This window comes from Mobula birostris, chromosome 5 (assembly GCF_030028105.1).
Source record: "Mobula birostris isolate sMobBir1 chromosome 5, sMobBir1.hap1, whole genome shotgun sequence".
Classification (NCBI taxonomy): Eukaryota; Metazoa; Chordata; class Chondrichthyes; order Myliobatiformes; family Myliobatidae; genus Mobula; species Mobula birostris.
In genome coordinates, this window is record NC_092374.1 from 85042189 (window position 1) to 85060769 (window position 18581).

Below are 18581 nucleotides of genomic sequence, written 5' to 3' on the forward strand. Positions count from 1 at the left end.
GTTGGTAATGACTGTATCTCAGACTCCTCTTGACTCTGTGTCGGTAGTGACTGTGACTCAGTCTCCTCTTCACTCTGTGTCAGTAATGACTGTCTCAGTCTCCTCTTGACTCTGTTGGTAATAACTGTATATTAGTCTCCTTTTGACTCTGTGGTGGTAATGACTGTATCTCAGTCTCCTCTTGACGCTCTGTCTGTGATGACTGTCTCAGTATCTTCTTCACTCTGTGTCAGTAATGACTGTCGCAGTCTCCTCTTGACTATGTTGGTAATGACTGTATCTCAGTCTCCACTTGATTCTGTGCTGGTAATGACTGTATCTCAGTCTCCTCTTGACTCTCTGTCTATAATGACTGCGTCTCAGTCTCCTCTTGACTGTGTTGGTAATGACTGTGACTCAGTCTCCTCTTTACTCTGACTGTAATGACTGTCTCAGTCTCCTCTTGACTCTGTCAGTAATGACTGTACTTCAGTCTCGTCTTGACTCTGTCGGTAATGACTGTCTCAGTCTCCTCTTGACTCTGTGTCTGTAATGACTGCGTCTCAGTCTCCTCTTGCCTCTGTGTTGGTATTGACTGTATCTCACTCTCCTCTTGACTCTCTGTAATGACTGTCTGAGTCTCCTCTTGACTCTGTCAGTAATGACTGTGTCTCAGTCTCCTCTTGACTCTGTCTGCAATGACTGTCTCAGTCTCCTCTTGACTCTCTGTCTGTAATGACTGTGTCTCAGTCTCCTCTTGACTCTGTTGGTAATGACTGTATCTCAGTCTCCTCTTGACTCTGTGTGGGTAATGACTGTGACTCAGTCTCCTCTTGACTCTGTGTTGATAATGACTGTATCTCAGTCTCCTCTTGACTGTCAGTAATGACTGTGTTTCAGTCTCCCGTTGACTCTGTTGTAATGACTGTATCACAGTCTCCTCTTGACTCTGTGTCGGTAATGACTGTGACACAGTCTCCTATTGACTCTGTCAGTAATGTCTGTCTCAGTCTCCTCATGACTCTGTTGGTAATGACTGTACCTCAGTCTCCTCTTGACTCTGTGTCAGTAATGACTGTCTCAGTCTCCTCTTTACTCTGTTGGTAATGACTGTGTTTCAGTCTTCTCTTGAATCTGTTGGTAATGACTGTACCTCAGTCTCCTCTTGACTCTGTGTCAGTAATGACTGTCTCAGTCTCCTCTTTACTCTGTTGGTAATGACTGTATCTCAGTCTCCTCTTGACTCTGCGTTGGTAATGACTGTATCTCAGTCTCCTCTTGACTCTGTCTATAATAACTGTCTCAGTCTCCTCTTGACTCTGCGTTGGTAATGACAATATCTCAGTCTCCCCTTAACTTTCTGTAACAACTGTCTCAGTCTCCTCTTGACTCTCTGTTTGTAATGACTGTGTCTCAGTCTCCTCTTGACTCTGTTGGTAATGACTGTATCTCAGTCTCCTGTTGACTCTCTGTAATGACTGTCTCTGTCTCCTCTTGACTCTTTGTCTGTAATGACTGTATCTCAGTCTCCTGTTGACTCTGTGTTGGTAATGACTGTATCTCAGTCTCCTCTTGACGCTCTGTCTGTAATGACTGTCTCAGTTTCCTCTTGACTCTGTCAGTAATGACTGTCTCAGTCTCCTCTTTACTCTGTGGCAGTAATGACTGTTTCTCAGTCTCCTCTTGACTCTGTGTTGGTAATGACTCTGTCTCATTCTCCTCTTGACTCTGTGTGGGTAATGACTGTCTCAGTCTCCTCTTCACTCTGTCAGTAATGACTGTGTCTCAGTCTCCTCTTGACTCTGGTGGTATTGACTGTATCTCAGTCTGCACTTGACTCTCTGTCTGTAAGACTGTCTCAGTCTCCTCTTGACTCTCTGTCTGTACTGAATGTGTCTCAGTCTCCTCTTGACTCTGTTGGTAATAACTGTATCTCAGTCTCCTCTTGACTCTCTGTAACGACTGTCTCAGTCTCCTCTTGACTCTGTGTCTGTAATGACTGCGTCTCAGTCTCCTCTTGAATCTGTGTTGGTATTGACTGTATCTCAGTCTCCTTTTGACTCTGTCTGCAATGACTGTCTCAGTCTCCTCTTGACTCTCTGTCTGTAATGACTGTGTCTCAGTCTCCTCTTGACTCTGTCAGTAATGACTGTCTCAGTCTCCTCTTTACTCTGTTGGTAATGACTGTATCTCAGTCTCCTCTTGACTCTGCGTTGGTAATGACTGTATCTCAGTCTCCTCTTGACCCTCTGTCTATAATAACTGTCTCAGTCTCCTCTTGACTCTGTTGGTAATGACAATATCTCAGTCTCCCCTTGACTCTCTGTAACAACTGTCTCAGTCTCCTCTTGACTCTCTGTTTGTAATGACTGTGTCTCAGTCTCCTCTTGACTCTGTTGGTAATGACTGTATCTCAGTCTCCTCTTGACTCTCTGTAATGACTGTCTCAGTCTCCTCTTGACTCTGTGTCGGTAATGACTGCGTCTCAGTCTCCTCTTGACTCTGTGTTGGTAATGACTGTATCTCAGTCTCCTCTTGACTCTGTCTGTAATGACTGTCTCAGTCTCCTCTTGACTCTCTGTCTGTAATGACTGTGTCTCAGTCTCCTCTTGACTCTGTGTCGGTAATGACTGTGACTCAGTCTCCTCTTGACTCTGTCAGTAATGACTATCTCAGTCTCCTCCTGACTCTGTGTGGGCAATGAGTGTGACTCAGTTTCCTCTTGACGCTGTGTTGATAATGACTGTCTCTCAATCTCCTCTTGACTGTCAGTAATGACTGTGTTTCAGTCTTCTCTTGAATCTGTTGGTCATGAATGTATCTCAGTCTCCTCCTGACTCTGTGTCTGTAATGACTATCTCAGTCTACTCTTGACTCCGTGTCGGTAATGACTGTGTCTCAGTCTCCTCTTGACTCTGTCAGTAATGACTGTGACTCAGTTTTCTCTTGACTCTGTTAGTAATGACTGTCTCAGTCTCCTCTTGACTCTGTCTGTAATCACTGTCTCAGACTCCTCTTGACTATGTAGGTAATGACTGTATCTCAGACTCCATTTGGCTCTGTGTTAGTAATGACTGCATCTCAGTTTCTTCTTGACTCTCTGTCTCTAATGACTGTCTCAGTCTCCTCTTGACTCTGTGTGGGCAATGACTGTGACTCAGTCTGCTCTTGACTCTGTGTGGGTAATGACTGTCTCAGTCTCCTCTTGCCTCTGTGTCGGTAATGACTGTGTCTCAGTCTCCTCTTGACTTTGTGTTGGTAATGGCTGTCTCTCAGTCTCCTCTTGACTCTGTGTGGGTAATGACTGTCTCAGTCTCCTCTTGACTATGTCAGTAATGACTGTGTTTCTGTTTCCTCTTGACTCTGTTGGTAATGACTGTGACTCAGTCTCCTCTTGACTCTCTGTCTCTAATGACTGTGACTCAGTCTCCTCTTGACTCTCTGTCTCTAATGACTGTTTCAGTCTCCTCTTGACTCTGTCAGAAATGACTGTGACTCAGTCTCCTGTTGACTCTGTCGGTAATGACTGTCTCAGTCTCCTCTTGACTCTGTCAGTAATGACTGTCTCAGTCTCCTCTTGACTCTGTCTGTAATGACTGTCTCAATCTCCTCTTGACTCTGTGTCAGTAATGACTGTCTCAGTCTCCTCTTTACTCTGTTGGTAATGACTGTACCTCAGTCTCCTCTTGAGTCTGTGTTGGTAATGACTGTATCTCTGTCTCCTCTTGACTCTCTGTCTATAATAACTGTCTCAGTCTCCTCTTGACTCTGTTGGTAATGACAATATCTCAGTCTCCTCTTGACTCTCTGTAACAACTGTCTCAGTCTCCTCTTGACTCTCTGTTTGTAATGACTGTGTCTCAGTCTCCTCTTGACTCTCTGTAATGACTGTCTCTGTCTCCTCTTGACTCTTTGTCTGTAATGACCGTGTCTCAGTCTCCTCTTGACTCTGTGTTGGTAATGACTGTATCTCAGCCTCCTCTTGACGCTCTGTCTGTAATGACTGTCTCAGTTTCCTCTTGACTCTGTCAGTAATGACTGTCTCAGTCTCCTCTTTACTCTGTGGCAGTAATGACTGTGTCTCATTCTCCTCTTGACTCTGTGTGGGTAATGACTGTCTCAGTCTCCTCTTCACTCTGTCAGTAATGACTGTGTCTCAGTCTCCTCTTGACTCTGTGTTGGTATTGACTGTATCTCAGTCTCCTCTTGACTCTCTGTAATGACTGTGTTTCAGTCTCCTCTTGACTGTGCCAGTAATGACTGTGTCTCAGTCTCCTCTTGACACTGTCTGCAATGACTGTCTCAGTCTCCTCTTGACTCTCTGTCTGTAATGACTGTGTCTCAGTCTCCTCTTGACTCTGTGTCGGTAATGACTGTGACTCAGTCTCCTCTTGACTCTGTCAGTAATGACTGTCTCAGTCTCCTCTTGACTCTGTGTGGGCAATGAGTGTGACTCAGTTTCCTCTTGACTCTGTGTTGATAATGACTGTATCTCAATCTCCTCTTGACTGTCAGTAATGACTGTGTTTCAGTCTTCTCTTGAATCTGTTGGTAATGAATGCATCTCAGTCTCCTCTTGACTCTGTGTCTGTTATGACTATCTCAGTCTACTCTTGACTCCGTGTCGGTAATGACTGTGCCTCAGTCTCCTCTTGACTCTGTCAGTAATGACTGTGACTCAGTTTTCTCTTGACTCTGTTAGTAATGACTGTCTCAGTCTCCTCTTGACTCTGTCTGTAATCACTGTCTCAGTCTCCTCTTGACTATGTAGGTAATGACTGTATCTCAGTCTCCATTTGGCTCTGTGTTGGTAATGACTGCATCTCAGTCTCCTCTTGACTCTCTGACTCTAATGACTGTCTCAGTCTCCTCTTGACTCTGTGTGGGCAATGATTGTGACTCAGTCTGCTCTTGACTCTGTGTGGGTAATGACTGTCTCAGTCTCCTCTTGCCTCTGTGTCGGTAATGACTGTGTCTCAGTCTCCTCTTGACTCTGTGTTGGTAATGACTGTATCTCAGTCTCCTCTTGACTCTCTGTCTATAATAACTGTCTCAGTCTCCTCTTGACTCTGTTGGTAATGACAATATCTCAGTCTCCTCTTGACTCTCTGTAACAACTGTCTCAGTCTCCTCTTGACTCTCTGTTTGTAATGACTGTCTCAGTCTCCTCTTGACTCTGTGTCTGTTATGACTATCTCAGTCTACTCTTGACTCCGTGTCGGTAATGACTGTGCCTCAGTCTCCTCTTGACTCTGTCAGTAATGACTGTGACTCAGTTTTCTCTTGACTCTGTTAGTAATGACTGTGTCTCAGTCTGCTTTTGACTCTGTTGGTTATGACTGTATCTCAGTCTGCACTTGACTCTCTGTCTGTAAGACTGTCTCAGTCTCCTCTTGACTCTGTGTCTGTTATGACTATCTCAGTCTCCTCTTGACTCTGTCTGTAATCACTGTCTCAGTCTCCTCTTGACTATGTAGGTAATGACTGTATCTCAGTCTCCATTTGGCTCTGTGTTGGTAATGACTGCATCTCAGTCTCCTCTTGACTCTCTGACTCTAATGACTGTCTCAGTCTCCTCTTGACTCTGTGTGGGCAATGATTGTGACTCAGTCTGCTCTTGACTCTGTGTGGGTAATGACTGTCTCAGTCTCCTCTTGCCTCTGTGTCGGTAATGACTGTGTCTCAGTCTCCTCTTGACTCTGTGTTGGTAATGACTGTATCTCAGTCTCCTCTTGACTCTCTGTCTATAATAACTGTCTCAGTCTCCTCTTGACTCTGTTGGTAATGACAATATCTCAGTCTCCTCTTGACTCTCTGTAACAACTGTCTCAGTCTCCTCTTGACTCTCTGTTTGTAATGACTGTGTCTCAGTCTCCTCTTGACTCTCTGTAATGACTGTCTCTGTCTCCTCTTGACTCTTTGTCTGTAATGACCGTGTCTCAGTCTCCTCTTGACTCTGTGTTGGTAATGACTGTATCTCAGCCTCCTCTTGACGCTCTGTCTGTAATGACTGTCTCAGTTTCCTCTTGACTCTGTCAGTAATGACTGTCTCAGTCTCCTCTTTACTCTGTGGCAGTAATGACTGTGTCTCATTCTCCTCTTGACTCTGTGTGGGTAATGACTGTCTCAGTCTCCTCTTCACTCTGTCAGTAATGACTGTGTCTCAGTCTCCTCTTGACTCTGTGTTGGTATTGACTGTATCTCAGTCTCCTCTTGACTCTCTGTAATGACTGTGTTTCAGTCTCCTCTTGACTGTGCCAGTAATGACTGTGTCTCAGTCTCCTCTTGACTCTGTCTGCAATGACTGTCTCAGTCTCCTCTTGACTCTCTGTCTGTAATGACTGTGTCTCAGTCTCCTCTTGACTCTGTGTCGGTAATGACTGTGACTCAGTCTCCTCTTGACTCTGTCAGTAATGACTGTCTCAGTCTCCTCTTGACTCTGTGTGGGCAATGAGTGTGACTCAGTTTCCTCTTGACTCTGTGTTGATAATGACTGTATCTCAATCTCCTCTTGACTGTCAGTAATGACTGTGTTTCAGTCTTCTCTTGAATCTGTTGGTAATGAATGCATCTCAGTCTCCTCTTGACTCTGTGTCTGTTATGACTATCTCAGTCTACTCTTGACTCCGTGTCGGTAATGACTGTGCCTCAGTCTCCTCTTGACTCTGTCAGTAATGACTGTGACTCAGTTTTCTCTTGACTCTGTTAGTAATGACTGTCTCAGTCTCCTCTTGACTCTGTCTGTAATCACTGTCTCAGTCTCCTCTTGACTATGTAGGTAATGACTGTATCTCAGTCTCCATTTGGCTCTGTGTTGGTAATGACTGCATCTCAGTCTCCTCTTGACTCTCTGACTCTAATGACTGTCTCAGTCTCCTCTTGACTCTGTGTGGGCAATGATTGTGACTCAGTCTGCTCTTGACTCTGTGTGGGTTATGACTGTCTCAGTCTCCTCTTGACTATGTCAGTAATGACTGTGTTTTTGTTTCCTCTTGACTCTGTTGGTAATGACTGTGACTCAGTCTCCTCTTGACTCTCTGTCTCTAATGACTGTGACTCAGTCTCCTCTTGACTCTCTGTCTCTAATGACTGTTTCAGTCTCCTCTTGACTCTGTCAGAAATGACTGTGACTCAGTCTCCTGTTGACTCTGTCGGTAATGACTGTCTCAGTCTCCTCTTGACTCTGTCAGTAATGACTGTCTCAGTCTCCTCTTGACTCTGTCTGTAATGACTGTCTCAGTCTCCTCTTGACTCTGTGTCAGTAATGACTGTCTCAGTCTCCTCTTGACTCTGTGTAGGCAATGACTGTGACTCAGTTTCCTCTTGACTCTGTGTTGATAATGACTGTATCTCAATCTCCTCTTGACTGTCAGTAATGACTGTGTTTCAGTCTTCTCTTAAATCTGTTGGTAATGACTGTATCTCAGTCTCCTCTTGACTCTGTGTCTGAAATGACTATCTCAGTCTACTCTTGACTCCGTGTCAGTAATGACTGCGTCTCAGTCTCCTCTTGACTCTGTCAGTAATGACTGTGTCTCAGTCTCCTCTTGACTCTGTGTTGGCAATGGCTGTGTCTCAGTCTCCTCTTGACTCTGTGTGGGTAATGACTGTCTCAGTCTCCTCTTGACTATGTCAGTAATGACTGTGTCTCAGTTTCCTCTTTACTCTGTTGGTAATGACTGTGACTCAGTCTCCTCTTGACTCTCTGTCTCTAATGATTTTTTCAGTCTCCTCTTGACTCTGTCAGAAATGACAGTGACTCAGTCTCCTGTTGACTCTGTCGGTAATGACTGTCTCAGTCTCCTCTTGACTCTGTCAGTAATGACTGTCTCAGTCTCCTCTTGACTCTGTGGCAGTAATGACTGTGTCTCAGTCTCCTCTTGACTCTGTGTTGGTAATGACTGTGTCTCATTCTCCTCTTGACTCTGTGTGGGTACTGACTGTCTCAGTCTCCTCTTCACTCTGACAGTAATGACTGTGTCTCAGTCTGCTTTTGACTCTGTTGGTTATGACTGTATCTCAGTCTGCACTTGACTCTCTGTCTGTAAGACTGTCTCAGTCGCCTCTTGACTCTCTGTCTGTACTGAATGTGTCTCAGTCTCCTCTTGACTCTGTTGGTAATAACTGTATCTTAGTCTCCTCTTGACTCTCTGTCTGTAATGACTGTCTCACTCTCCTCTTGACTCTGTGTGGGTAATGACTGTGACTCAGTCTCCTCTTGACTCTGTGTTGATAATGACTGTATCTCAGTCTCCTCTTGACTGTCAGTAATGACTGTGTTTCAGTCTCCCGTTGACTCTGTTGTAATGACTGTATCACAGTCTCCTCTTGACTCTGTGTCGGTAATGACTGTGACACAGTCTCCTCTTGAGTCTGTCAGTAATGTCTGTCTCAGTCTCCTCATGACTCTGTTGGTAATGACTGTATCTCAATCTCCTCTTGACTGTCAGTAATGACTGTGTTTCAGTCTTCTCTTGAATCTGTTGGTAATGACTGTATCTCAGTCTCCTCTTGACTCTGTGTCTGAAATGACTATCTCAGTCTACTCTTGACTCCGTGTCGGTAATGACTGCGTCTCAGTCTCCTCTTCACTCTGTCAGTAATGACTGTGTCTCAGTCTCCTCTTGACTCTATGTTGGCAATGGCTGTGTCTCAGTCCCCTCTTGACTCTGTGTGGGTAATGACTGTCTCAGTCTCCTCTTGACTATGTCAGTAATGACTGTCTCTCAGTTTCCTCTTGACTCTGTTGGTAATGGCTGTGACTCAGTATCCTCTTGACTCTCTGTCTCTAATGACTGTTTCAGTCTCCTCTTGACTCTGTCAGAAATGACTGTGACTCAGTCTCCTCTTGACTCTGTCAGTAATCACTGTCTCAGTCTCCTCCTGACTCTGTCTGTAATGACTGTATCAGTCTCCTCCTGACTCTGTGTCAGTAATGACTGTCTCAGTCTCCTCTTTACTCTGTTGGTAATGACTGTATCTCAGTCTCCTCTTGACTCTGCGTTGGTAATGACTGTATCTCAGTCTCCTCTTGACTCTCTGTTTGTAATGACTGTGTCTCAGTCTCCTCTTGATTCTGTTGGTAATGACTGTATCTCAGTCTCCTGTTGACTCTCTGTAATGACTGTCTCTGTCTCCTCTTGACTCTTTGTCTGTAATGACTGTGTCTCAGTCTCCTCTTGACTCTGTGTTGGTAATGACTGTATCTCAGTCTCCTCTTGACGCTCTGTCTGTAATGACTGTCTCAGTTTCCTCTTGACTCTGTCAGTAATGACTGTCTCAGTCTCCTCTTTACTCTGTGGCAGTAATGACTGTGTCTCAGTCTCCTCTTGACTCTGCTGGTAATGATTGTATCTCAGTCTCCTCTTGACTGTGTGTTGGTAGTGACTGTATCTCAGTCTCCTCTTGACTCTGTTGGTAATGACTGCATCTCAGTCTCCTCTTGACTCTGTGTTGGTAGTGACTGTATCTCAGTCTCCTCTTGACTCTGTCAGTAATGACTGTGTCTCAGTCTCCTCTTGACTCTGTGTGGGCAATGACTGTATCTCAGTCTCCTCTTGACTGTCAGTAATGACTGTGTTTCAGTCTCCTCTTGACTCTGTTGGTAATGACTGTATCTCAGTCTCCTCTTGACTCTGTGTTGGTAGTGACTGTGCCTCAGTCTCCTCCTGACTCTGTCAGTAATGACTGTCGCCGTCTCCTCATGACTCTGTTGGTAATGACTGTATCTCAGTCTCCTCTTGACTCTGTGTCTGTAATGACTGTCTCAGTCTCCTCTGGACTCTGTGTCGGTTATGACTGTGTCTCAGTCTCCTTTTGACTCTGTCAGTAATGTCTGTGACTCAGTCTCGTCTTGACTCTGTTGGTAATGACTGTATCTCAGTCTCCTCTTGACTCTGTGTTGGTAGTGACTGCATCTCAGTCTCCTCTTGACTCTCTGTCTGTAATGACTGTCTCAGTCTCCTCTTGACTCTGTCAGTAATGACTGTGTCTCAGTCTCCTCTTGACTCTGTTGGTAATGACTTTATCGCAGTCTCCTCTTGACTCTGTGTTGGTAGTGACTGTATCTCAGTCTCCTCTTGACTCTGTCTGTAATGACTGTCTCAGTCTCCTCTTGACTCTGTCAGTAATGACTTTGTCTCAGTCTCCTCTTGACTCTGTTGGTAATGACTGTATCTCAGTCTCCTCTTGACTCTCTGTAATGACTGTCTCAGTCTCCTCTTGACTCTGTGTGGGCAATGACTGTGACTCAGTCTCCTCTTGACTCTGTGTTGGTAATGACCTTATCTCAGTCCTCTTGACTGTCAGTAATGACTGTGTTTCAGTCTCCTCTTGACTCTGTTGGTCATGACTGTATCTCAGTCTCCTCTTGACTCTGTGTCAGTAATGACTGTGACTCAGTCTGCTCTTGACTCTGTCAGTAATGACTGTCTCAGTCTCTCATGACTCTTTTGGTAATGACTGTATCTCAGTCTCCTCTTGACTCTGTGTCTGTAATGACTGTCTCAGTCTCCTTTTGACTCTGTGTCGGTAATGACTGTCTCAGTCTCCTCTTGACTCTGTTGGTAATGACTGTACTCAGTCTCCTCTTTACTCTGTGTCTGTAATGACTGTCTCAGTCTCCTTTTGACTCTGTGTCGGTAATGACTGTCTCAGTCTCCTCTTGACTCTGTTGGTAATGACTGTACTCAGTCTCCTCTTGACTCTCAGTAATGAGTGTACCTCAGTCTCCTCTTGACTCTGTTAGTAATGACTGTGTCTCAGTCTCCTCTTGACTCTGTGTCGGTAATAACTGGGCCTTTGCCTTGCCGGGTCACCTACTTCAGACAACACTTCAGTCAATCTCTCTCTGAAACCTTGAGTGTTCTAATTTGCTTGTCCAACTCTTGAACTGGCAAACTAATTATTGCCACATTCTCTTTAACACAGGCTTGATAATGTTCTTTTGGATCATTTCTGTGCCAAACCCTTTTTAGATTCAAGATTCAATGTTTCAAAGCTCTTTGATTGTCAACGTGCATATTCAGTATACAGCCCTGAGACTGATCCTCCCACAGATAGCCACAAAACAAAGAAACATCATGGAATCCGTTCAAAGAGAAACATCAACACATTCGACTTCATACATTAAAACAAAATGGGAGAAGGAAGGAGGGATAATAATATCTGAGGAAGAATTGACAATAGTATGGAGGTATCAATGGAAGTGTAGCAGTTCACAGAAATGGAAAAACTTGATAAGGTATTTTATTACACTCTCTCAGATATCCCATTATGATAGTAACCTCCCTGTTTGCTGGAGAAATTGTGGAAATCAAAATGCAAACCATTATCATATTTTCTGGGAGTGCCCCGTTATCAAAGACTATTGAAGTGGGATACGCAGTGCCCTACAAGACATCTTTATATGTGAAATACCCTTAGAAGGTAAGACCATATATTTTGGGTATGTACCTCAAGAATAGTTGAAAAGAGATAAATATCTAATGAATGTACTGCTGGTGGCTGGTAAAAAGACCCCTACCAGGAAATGGTTATCACAGGAGAGCTCAACATTAAATGTATGGATGGAAATTACAATGGACATTTACAAAATGGAGAAGATAACAGTATCTGTTTATCATAAGTTGGAACAATTTGATTCATACTGGGAAAAATGTTTTAACTACATAACACCTCACAGGCCTGATTTTATTCTCACAAGTCAATGAATATGTTGTTAAAAAAAGGATCACTCCCCACTCTGTACATAGTTTTCTTCTTTCAATTGTTCTTTCTTTCCTCTCCTTTCTGTAAGTGTATACCTCAGATAAATATTATGTGGAAATTTGTGACAAATATGACTATATGATATATATGTACAGTATCTGAAATACATCTTACGAAAATGTTTGTTTGATGATGAAATTCAATAAAAAATAAATTACAAAAAAAAAGAAAAACATCAAACATCCGTCCCACACACACAAAAAAAATTGTGCAAATGGCAAAAAATACGTAAAACACAAAGCTTAAAACAGCAAATCACAAAGTCATTGAAAGGGTCCAGGCATGTTCAGTTCAGCTGAATCCAGCACTGTGTTGCCTGTTATCTGCAGGCTGCCCCTATCAAAATCACACAAAATAGCAACAAAAAATACATTCCAGAACCCAATATGTGGATTCATTAAAATAATTCCTTAACTTATGTTGATTTATACAAGCTCATTTTCTTCAACTTACTCTGCTTGATGACATTTCTGTTACTGAAAGCTGTTTTTCCTTATTACAGCAATCATTTGAACTTCTCCATTGAGTTTGGAGAAGTGGAGAGGGTTAGGTTGGAATATACTAGATCCTGACTGATTTTGTCAGAGTGGTTGTGGAGTGGATAATTCATCTTGTGCAAGAATCTAGGACCAGGTTTGTGAGTTTATGGAGCCCTCCTCCACAAGCAGCATAGAAACATAGAAAACCTGCAGCACAATACAGGCCCTTCAGCCCACAAAGCTGAAGAGTTACCTAGGCATTACCCATAGCCCTCAATTTTTCCCAGCTCCATGTATCCAGGAGTCTCTTAAAAGATCCTATCGTTTCCGCCTCCACCACTGCCGCCGGCAGCCCATTACTCACAATCAAAACTCTCTGCGTAAAAAACTTACCCCAACGTTTCCTCTGTACCTACTTCCAAGCACCTTAAAACTATACCCCCTTGTGCTAGCCATTTCAGCCCTGGGGAAAAGCCTCTGACTATCCACACGATCAATGCTTCTCATCATCTTATACACCTCTATCAGGTCACCTCTCATCCTCCATCGCTCCAAGGAGAAAAGGCCGATTTCACTCAACCTATCCTCATAAGGCATGCTCCCCAATCCAGGCAACATCCTGTAAATCTCCTCTGCATCCTTTCTATGGTTTCCACATCCTTCCTGTACTGAGGCAACCAGAACCGAGCACAGTACTCCAAGTGGGGTCCGACCAGGGTCCTATATAGCTGCAACATTACCTCTCAGTTCTTAAACTCAATCCCACAATTGATGAAAGCCAATGCACTGTATGCCTTCTTAACCACAGAGTCAACCTGCACAGCTGCTTTGAGTGTCCAATGTACTCAGACTCCAAGATCCACACTGCCAAGAGTCTTACCATTAATACTATATTCTGCCATAATATTTGACCTACCAAAATGAACCACGTCACACTTATCTGGGTTGAACTCCATCTGCCACTTCTCAGCCCAGTTTTGCATCCCATCAAAGTCCCACTGTAACATCTGACAGCCCTCTATTCTATCCACAACACCACCAACCTTTGTGTCATCAGCAAATTTACTAACTCATCCCTCTACTTCCTCATCCAGGTCATTTATAAAAATCACGAACAGAAGGGGTCCTAGAACAGATCCCTGAGCCATACCACTGGTTACTGACTTCTATGCAGAATACGACCCATCTACAACCACCCTTTGCCTTCTGTGGGCAAGCCAGTTCTGGATCCACAAAGCAATGTCCCTTTGGATCCCATGCCTCCTTACTTCCTCAATAAGCCTTGCATGGGGTACCTTATCAAATGCCTTGCTAAAATCCATATACACTACATCTATGGCTCTACCTTCATTAATGTGTTTAGTCACAGCCTCAAAAAAATCAATCAGGTTCGTAAGGCACGACCTGCCTTTCACAAAGCCATGCTGACTGTCCCTAATCATATTATGCCTCTCCAAATGTCCATAAATCCTACCTTTCAGGATCTTCTCCATCAATTTACCAACCACTGAATTAAGACTCACTAGTCTATAATTTCCTGGGCTATCTTCACTCCCTTTCTTGAATAAGGGAACAACATCTGCAACCCTCCAATCCTCTGGAACCTCTCCCGTCCCCACTGATGATGCAAAGATCATCACCAGAGGGTCAGCAATCTCCTCCCTCACCTTCCACAGTAGCCTGGGGTACATCTCGTCTGGTCCCGGTGACTTATCCAACTTGATGTTTTCCAAAAGCTCCAGCACATCCTCTTCCTTAATATCTACGTGCACAAGCTTTTCAGTCCACTGTAAGTCATCCCTACAATCGCCAGGATCCCTTTCCGTAGTGAATACTGAAGCAAAGTATTCATTAAGTACCTCTGCCATCTCCTCTGGTTCCATACACACTTTTCCACTGTCACACTTGATTAGTCTTATCCTCTTGCTCTTCATATACTTGTAGAATACCTTGGGGTTTTCCTTAATCCTGTCTGCCAAGGCCTTCTCATAGCTCCTTCTGGCTCTCCTAATTTCATTCTTAAACTCCTTCCTGCTAGCCTTGTAATCTTCTACAACTCTATCATTACCTAGTTTTTTGAACCTTTCGTAAGCTCTTCTTTTCTTCTTGACTAGGTTTACAACAGCCTTTGTACACCACAGTTCCTGTACCCTATCATCCTTTCCCTGCCTGATTGGAACGTATCTACGCAGAACCCCACACAAATATCCCCTCAACATTTGCCACATTTACTCCGTACGTTTCCCTGAGAACATCTGTTTCCAATTTATGCTTCCAAGTTCCTGCCTGATAGCCTCATATTTCCCCTTATTCCAATTAAACGCTTTTCTAACTTGTCTGTTCCTATCCCTCTCCAATGCTATGGTAAAGGAGATAGAATTGTGGTCACTGTCTTCAAAATGCTCTCCCACTGAGAGACCTGACACCTGACCAGGTTCATTTCCCAATACCAGATCAAGTACAGCCTCTCCTCTTGTAGGCTTACCTACATATTGTGTCAAGAAACCTTCCTGAACTCACCTAACAAACTCCACCCCATCTAAACCCCTCCTTCTAGGGAGATGCAATTGGAGAAATTAAAATCTCCCACCACAACAACCCTGTTATTATTACACCTTTCCAGAATCTGTCTCCCTATCTGTTCCTCGATGTCCCTGTTACTATTGGGTGGTCTATAAAAAACTATTGACCCCTTCCTGTTCCTAACTTCCACCTACAGAGACTCCGTAGACAATCCCTCCATAACTTCCTCCTTTTCTGCAGCCGTGACACTATCTCTGATCAACAGTGCCACGCCCCCACCTCTTTTGCCTCCCTCCCCGTCCTTTCTGAAACATCTAAAGCCTGGCACTCGAATTAACCGTTCCTGCCCCTGAGCCATCCAAGTCTCTGTAGTGGCCACCACATCATAATCCAAGTACTGATCCACGCTCTAAGCTCAGCCGCTTTATTCATAATACTCGCATTAAAATAGACACATCTCAAACCATCAGCCTGAGTGCATCCCTTCTCTATCACCTACCTATCCCCCCTCCGGCACTGTCTCCAAGCTTTCCCTATTTGTGAGCCAACCTCCCTTTCCTCCATCACTTCAGTTCAGTTCCCACCCCCAGCAATTCCAGTTTAAACTCTCCCCAATAGCCTTAGCAAACCTCCCCACCAGGATATTGGTCCCCTTGGGATTCAAGTGCAACCCGTCCTTTTTGTACAGGTCACAGCTGCCCCAAAAGAGGTCCCAATGATCCAGAAATCCGAAACCCTGCCCTCTGCTCCAATCCCTCAGCCATGCAATTATCCTCCCCCTCATTCTATTCCTCATTCTATACTCACTGTCACATGGCACAGGCAGTAATCCCAAGATTACTTTGTGGTCCTGCTTTTCAACTTCCTTCCTAACTCCCTGTAGTCTGTTTTCAGGACCTCCTCCCTTTTCCTACCTATGTCATTGGTACCAATATGTACCACGACCTCTGGCTGTTCTCCTTCCCACTTCAAGATATCGTGGATGTGATCAGAAACATCCCGGACCCTGGCACCTGGGAGGCAAACTACCATCCGTGTTTCTTTCCTGAGTGCACAGAATCACCTATCTGACCCCCTAACTACAGAGTCCCCATCACTGCTGCCACCCTCTTCCTTTCCCTTCTGAGCCACAGGGCCGGACTCTGTGACAGAGGCATGACCACTGTTGCTTCCCCTAGGTAGGCTGTCTCCCCCAACAGTACTCAAGCAGGAGTACTTATTGTTAAGGGGGACAGCCACAGGGGGACTCTCTAGCATCCGACTCCTGCCCTTCCCTCTCCTGACTGTTACCCATTCATCTGTCTCCCGAGGCCCCGGTGTGACTACCTGCCTATAGCTCCTCTCTATCCCGTCCTCACTCTCCCTGACCAGATGAAAGTCATCGAGCTGCATCTCCAGTTCCCTAACTTGGTCCCTAAGGAGCAGCTCGACACACCTGGTGCAGATGTGGCCATCCGGGAGGCTGGGAGTCTCCAGGACTTCCCACATCTGACACCCAGCACAGAAAACCGGCCTCACACATATACTTCCTGTCTGTATTCTACACAGGCAATCTACTTCACCTCGACCCATTATCGCTGAAGCCCCGTTGAGTCAAAGCCTCAACCGGGCTCTGTCACCCTCTACTCCATCGCCCGCTCCTGTGGCGCCCGCTCTACAAAGCTGCCTCCTTTTAAATTCTTCTCACTGGCTGACGTACACGCACTTGTGCAGTAGTGTCCAGATCAAACCGCTGAAGAAATAACCGTCTTCTTTTAAACTCTTCTCGTTGTTCTCACTGGCTGACATCTACACGCTTGCGCAGTGGAAACAGACTTTCCGAAAACTTTGAAGACCTTCTGTACCTAATAAAGTGGCCACTGATTGTATGTTCATGGTCTTCTGCTGCTGTAGCCCATCCACTTCAAGGTCCGATATGTTGTGCAGTCAGAGATGCTCTTCTGTACACCACTGTTGTAATGTGCTGTTATTTGAATTACTGTCGTCTTCCTGTCGGCTTGAACCAGTCTGGCCATTCTTTTTTTTGGCATGTGCCTGCATGCACGCGCTTCTGTGTGTGTGTGTGTGTGTGTGTGTGTGCCTGCGTGTTCGTGCGTGCATCCGTGATGATGGATTTTTTCATGGCTTTTACAAGGCGCGGAGTGAGAGAGAGACTGTGTGGCGCGCCACTCCCCACACAGACATTTTCGCAGTATTTTCCCTTTGTTTTATGAGGTCGAGTCGTGATCTCGGCACCCAACCCGGCACGGATGGAAAGCGTGCTCGGGGGCGGACCCGACTAGTTTCGAACCCGGGAACCTCTGCTCCCGGGTCCGGCGCCAATGTCGTTGCGCCACCAGCTGCAGTCTGGCCATTCTAAGTTCAAAGTTCAAAGTATGTATACATTATACAACCTTGAGATTTGCCTCTTTACAGGCAGCCACTAAACAAAAAACCTAAAAGAACCCAATAAAAAAGACAAACAAACACTCAATGCGTAGACAGAGAAAAAAACAAATTGTGCAAACAATAAAAGTAATCAACAGCATTCAGAACAAAACTGAGTCCATAGACACGAAGCCGGGAGCAGCCTCAGTTCATCACACGGCTGAGCAAAACATTGCAGAGCCTGCAGACACGGAGCCTGGAACAGCCAGAGCAGGCCCATAGCCTCAGCGTCAGTGCAGCAAAAAGCACAGCAAGGCAAGCAGAACTGGTCTCACCCTCATCTCCTGTCCCGACACCCTGCCTTTTCAATCCATCCAGCCCAGCGTTTAAATTGCCCAGACGTCAGTTTGTTCCTCGCCCCAAGACCTGTGCTCTATCACATCAATAGGCTCTGAGCCTGGACCCTTCCATCACATTCCAGTCTACACCTGACCTTTCCAAACCGGCCTGGCACTCGGAATGATCATACCTCGCTCTTGGTTTAGGTGGAAAGGCACCAAAACTCTTCTGCTCTGCTTCATGGTCCCCGACTCCATCTCGACCATGCCTTCACCCTGCTCTGACCACTTCTCCAGGAACATGCCCCGACCTCGCTCCAACTTTGCATCGCATCTGGAAAAAGGGGGAATCTGACAGGAGAGGACAGAAGGCCATGGAAGAAAGAAAAGGGGGAAGAGTACCAGAGGAAGGTGATGGGCAGGCAAGGAGATAGGTGAGAGAGGAAAAAGGGAATGGTGAATGGTGGGGGGGGGGGTGGGCGGGAGGGGCACCTTTCCCAGAAATTCGAGAAATCAATGTTCATGCTATCGGATTGTAGGCTACCCAGATGGAATATCAGTTGTTTCTCCTCCAGCCTAAGTGTGGCCTCATCAGGATAGTAGAGGAGACCATAGAATGACATATCAGAATGGGAATGGGAAGTGGAATTAAAATGGGTGGCCACTGGGAGATCCCGCTTTTTCTGACCGACAGAGGGTAGGTGCTCGGTGAAGCGGTCTCCCAATCTACATCGAGTCTCACCGATATACAGGAGACCACACCTTGAGCATCAGATACAGTAGATGACCCCAACAGACTCACAGGTGAAGTGTGGCCTCACCTGGAAGGAATGTTTGGCGTCCTGAATGGTAGTGAGGGAGGAGGTGTAGGGGCAGGCTTTGTTCCGCTTGCAAGTACGGCCAGATTTGGGAACAGCTTCTTTCCAATTGTGATAAGACTGCTGAACGGATCCTGACCTGGATCTAGGCCATTCCCTCCAAATATCCAGACCTGCCTCTCGGTTTTTTTGCACTACCTTACTTCCCATTTTTCTATTTTCTATTTATAATTTATAATTTAGATTTTTAATATTTATTAATTTTTACTATTTTTAATATTTTAATATTTAATATTTGTAATCCAGGG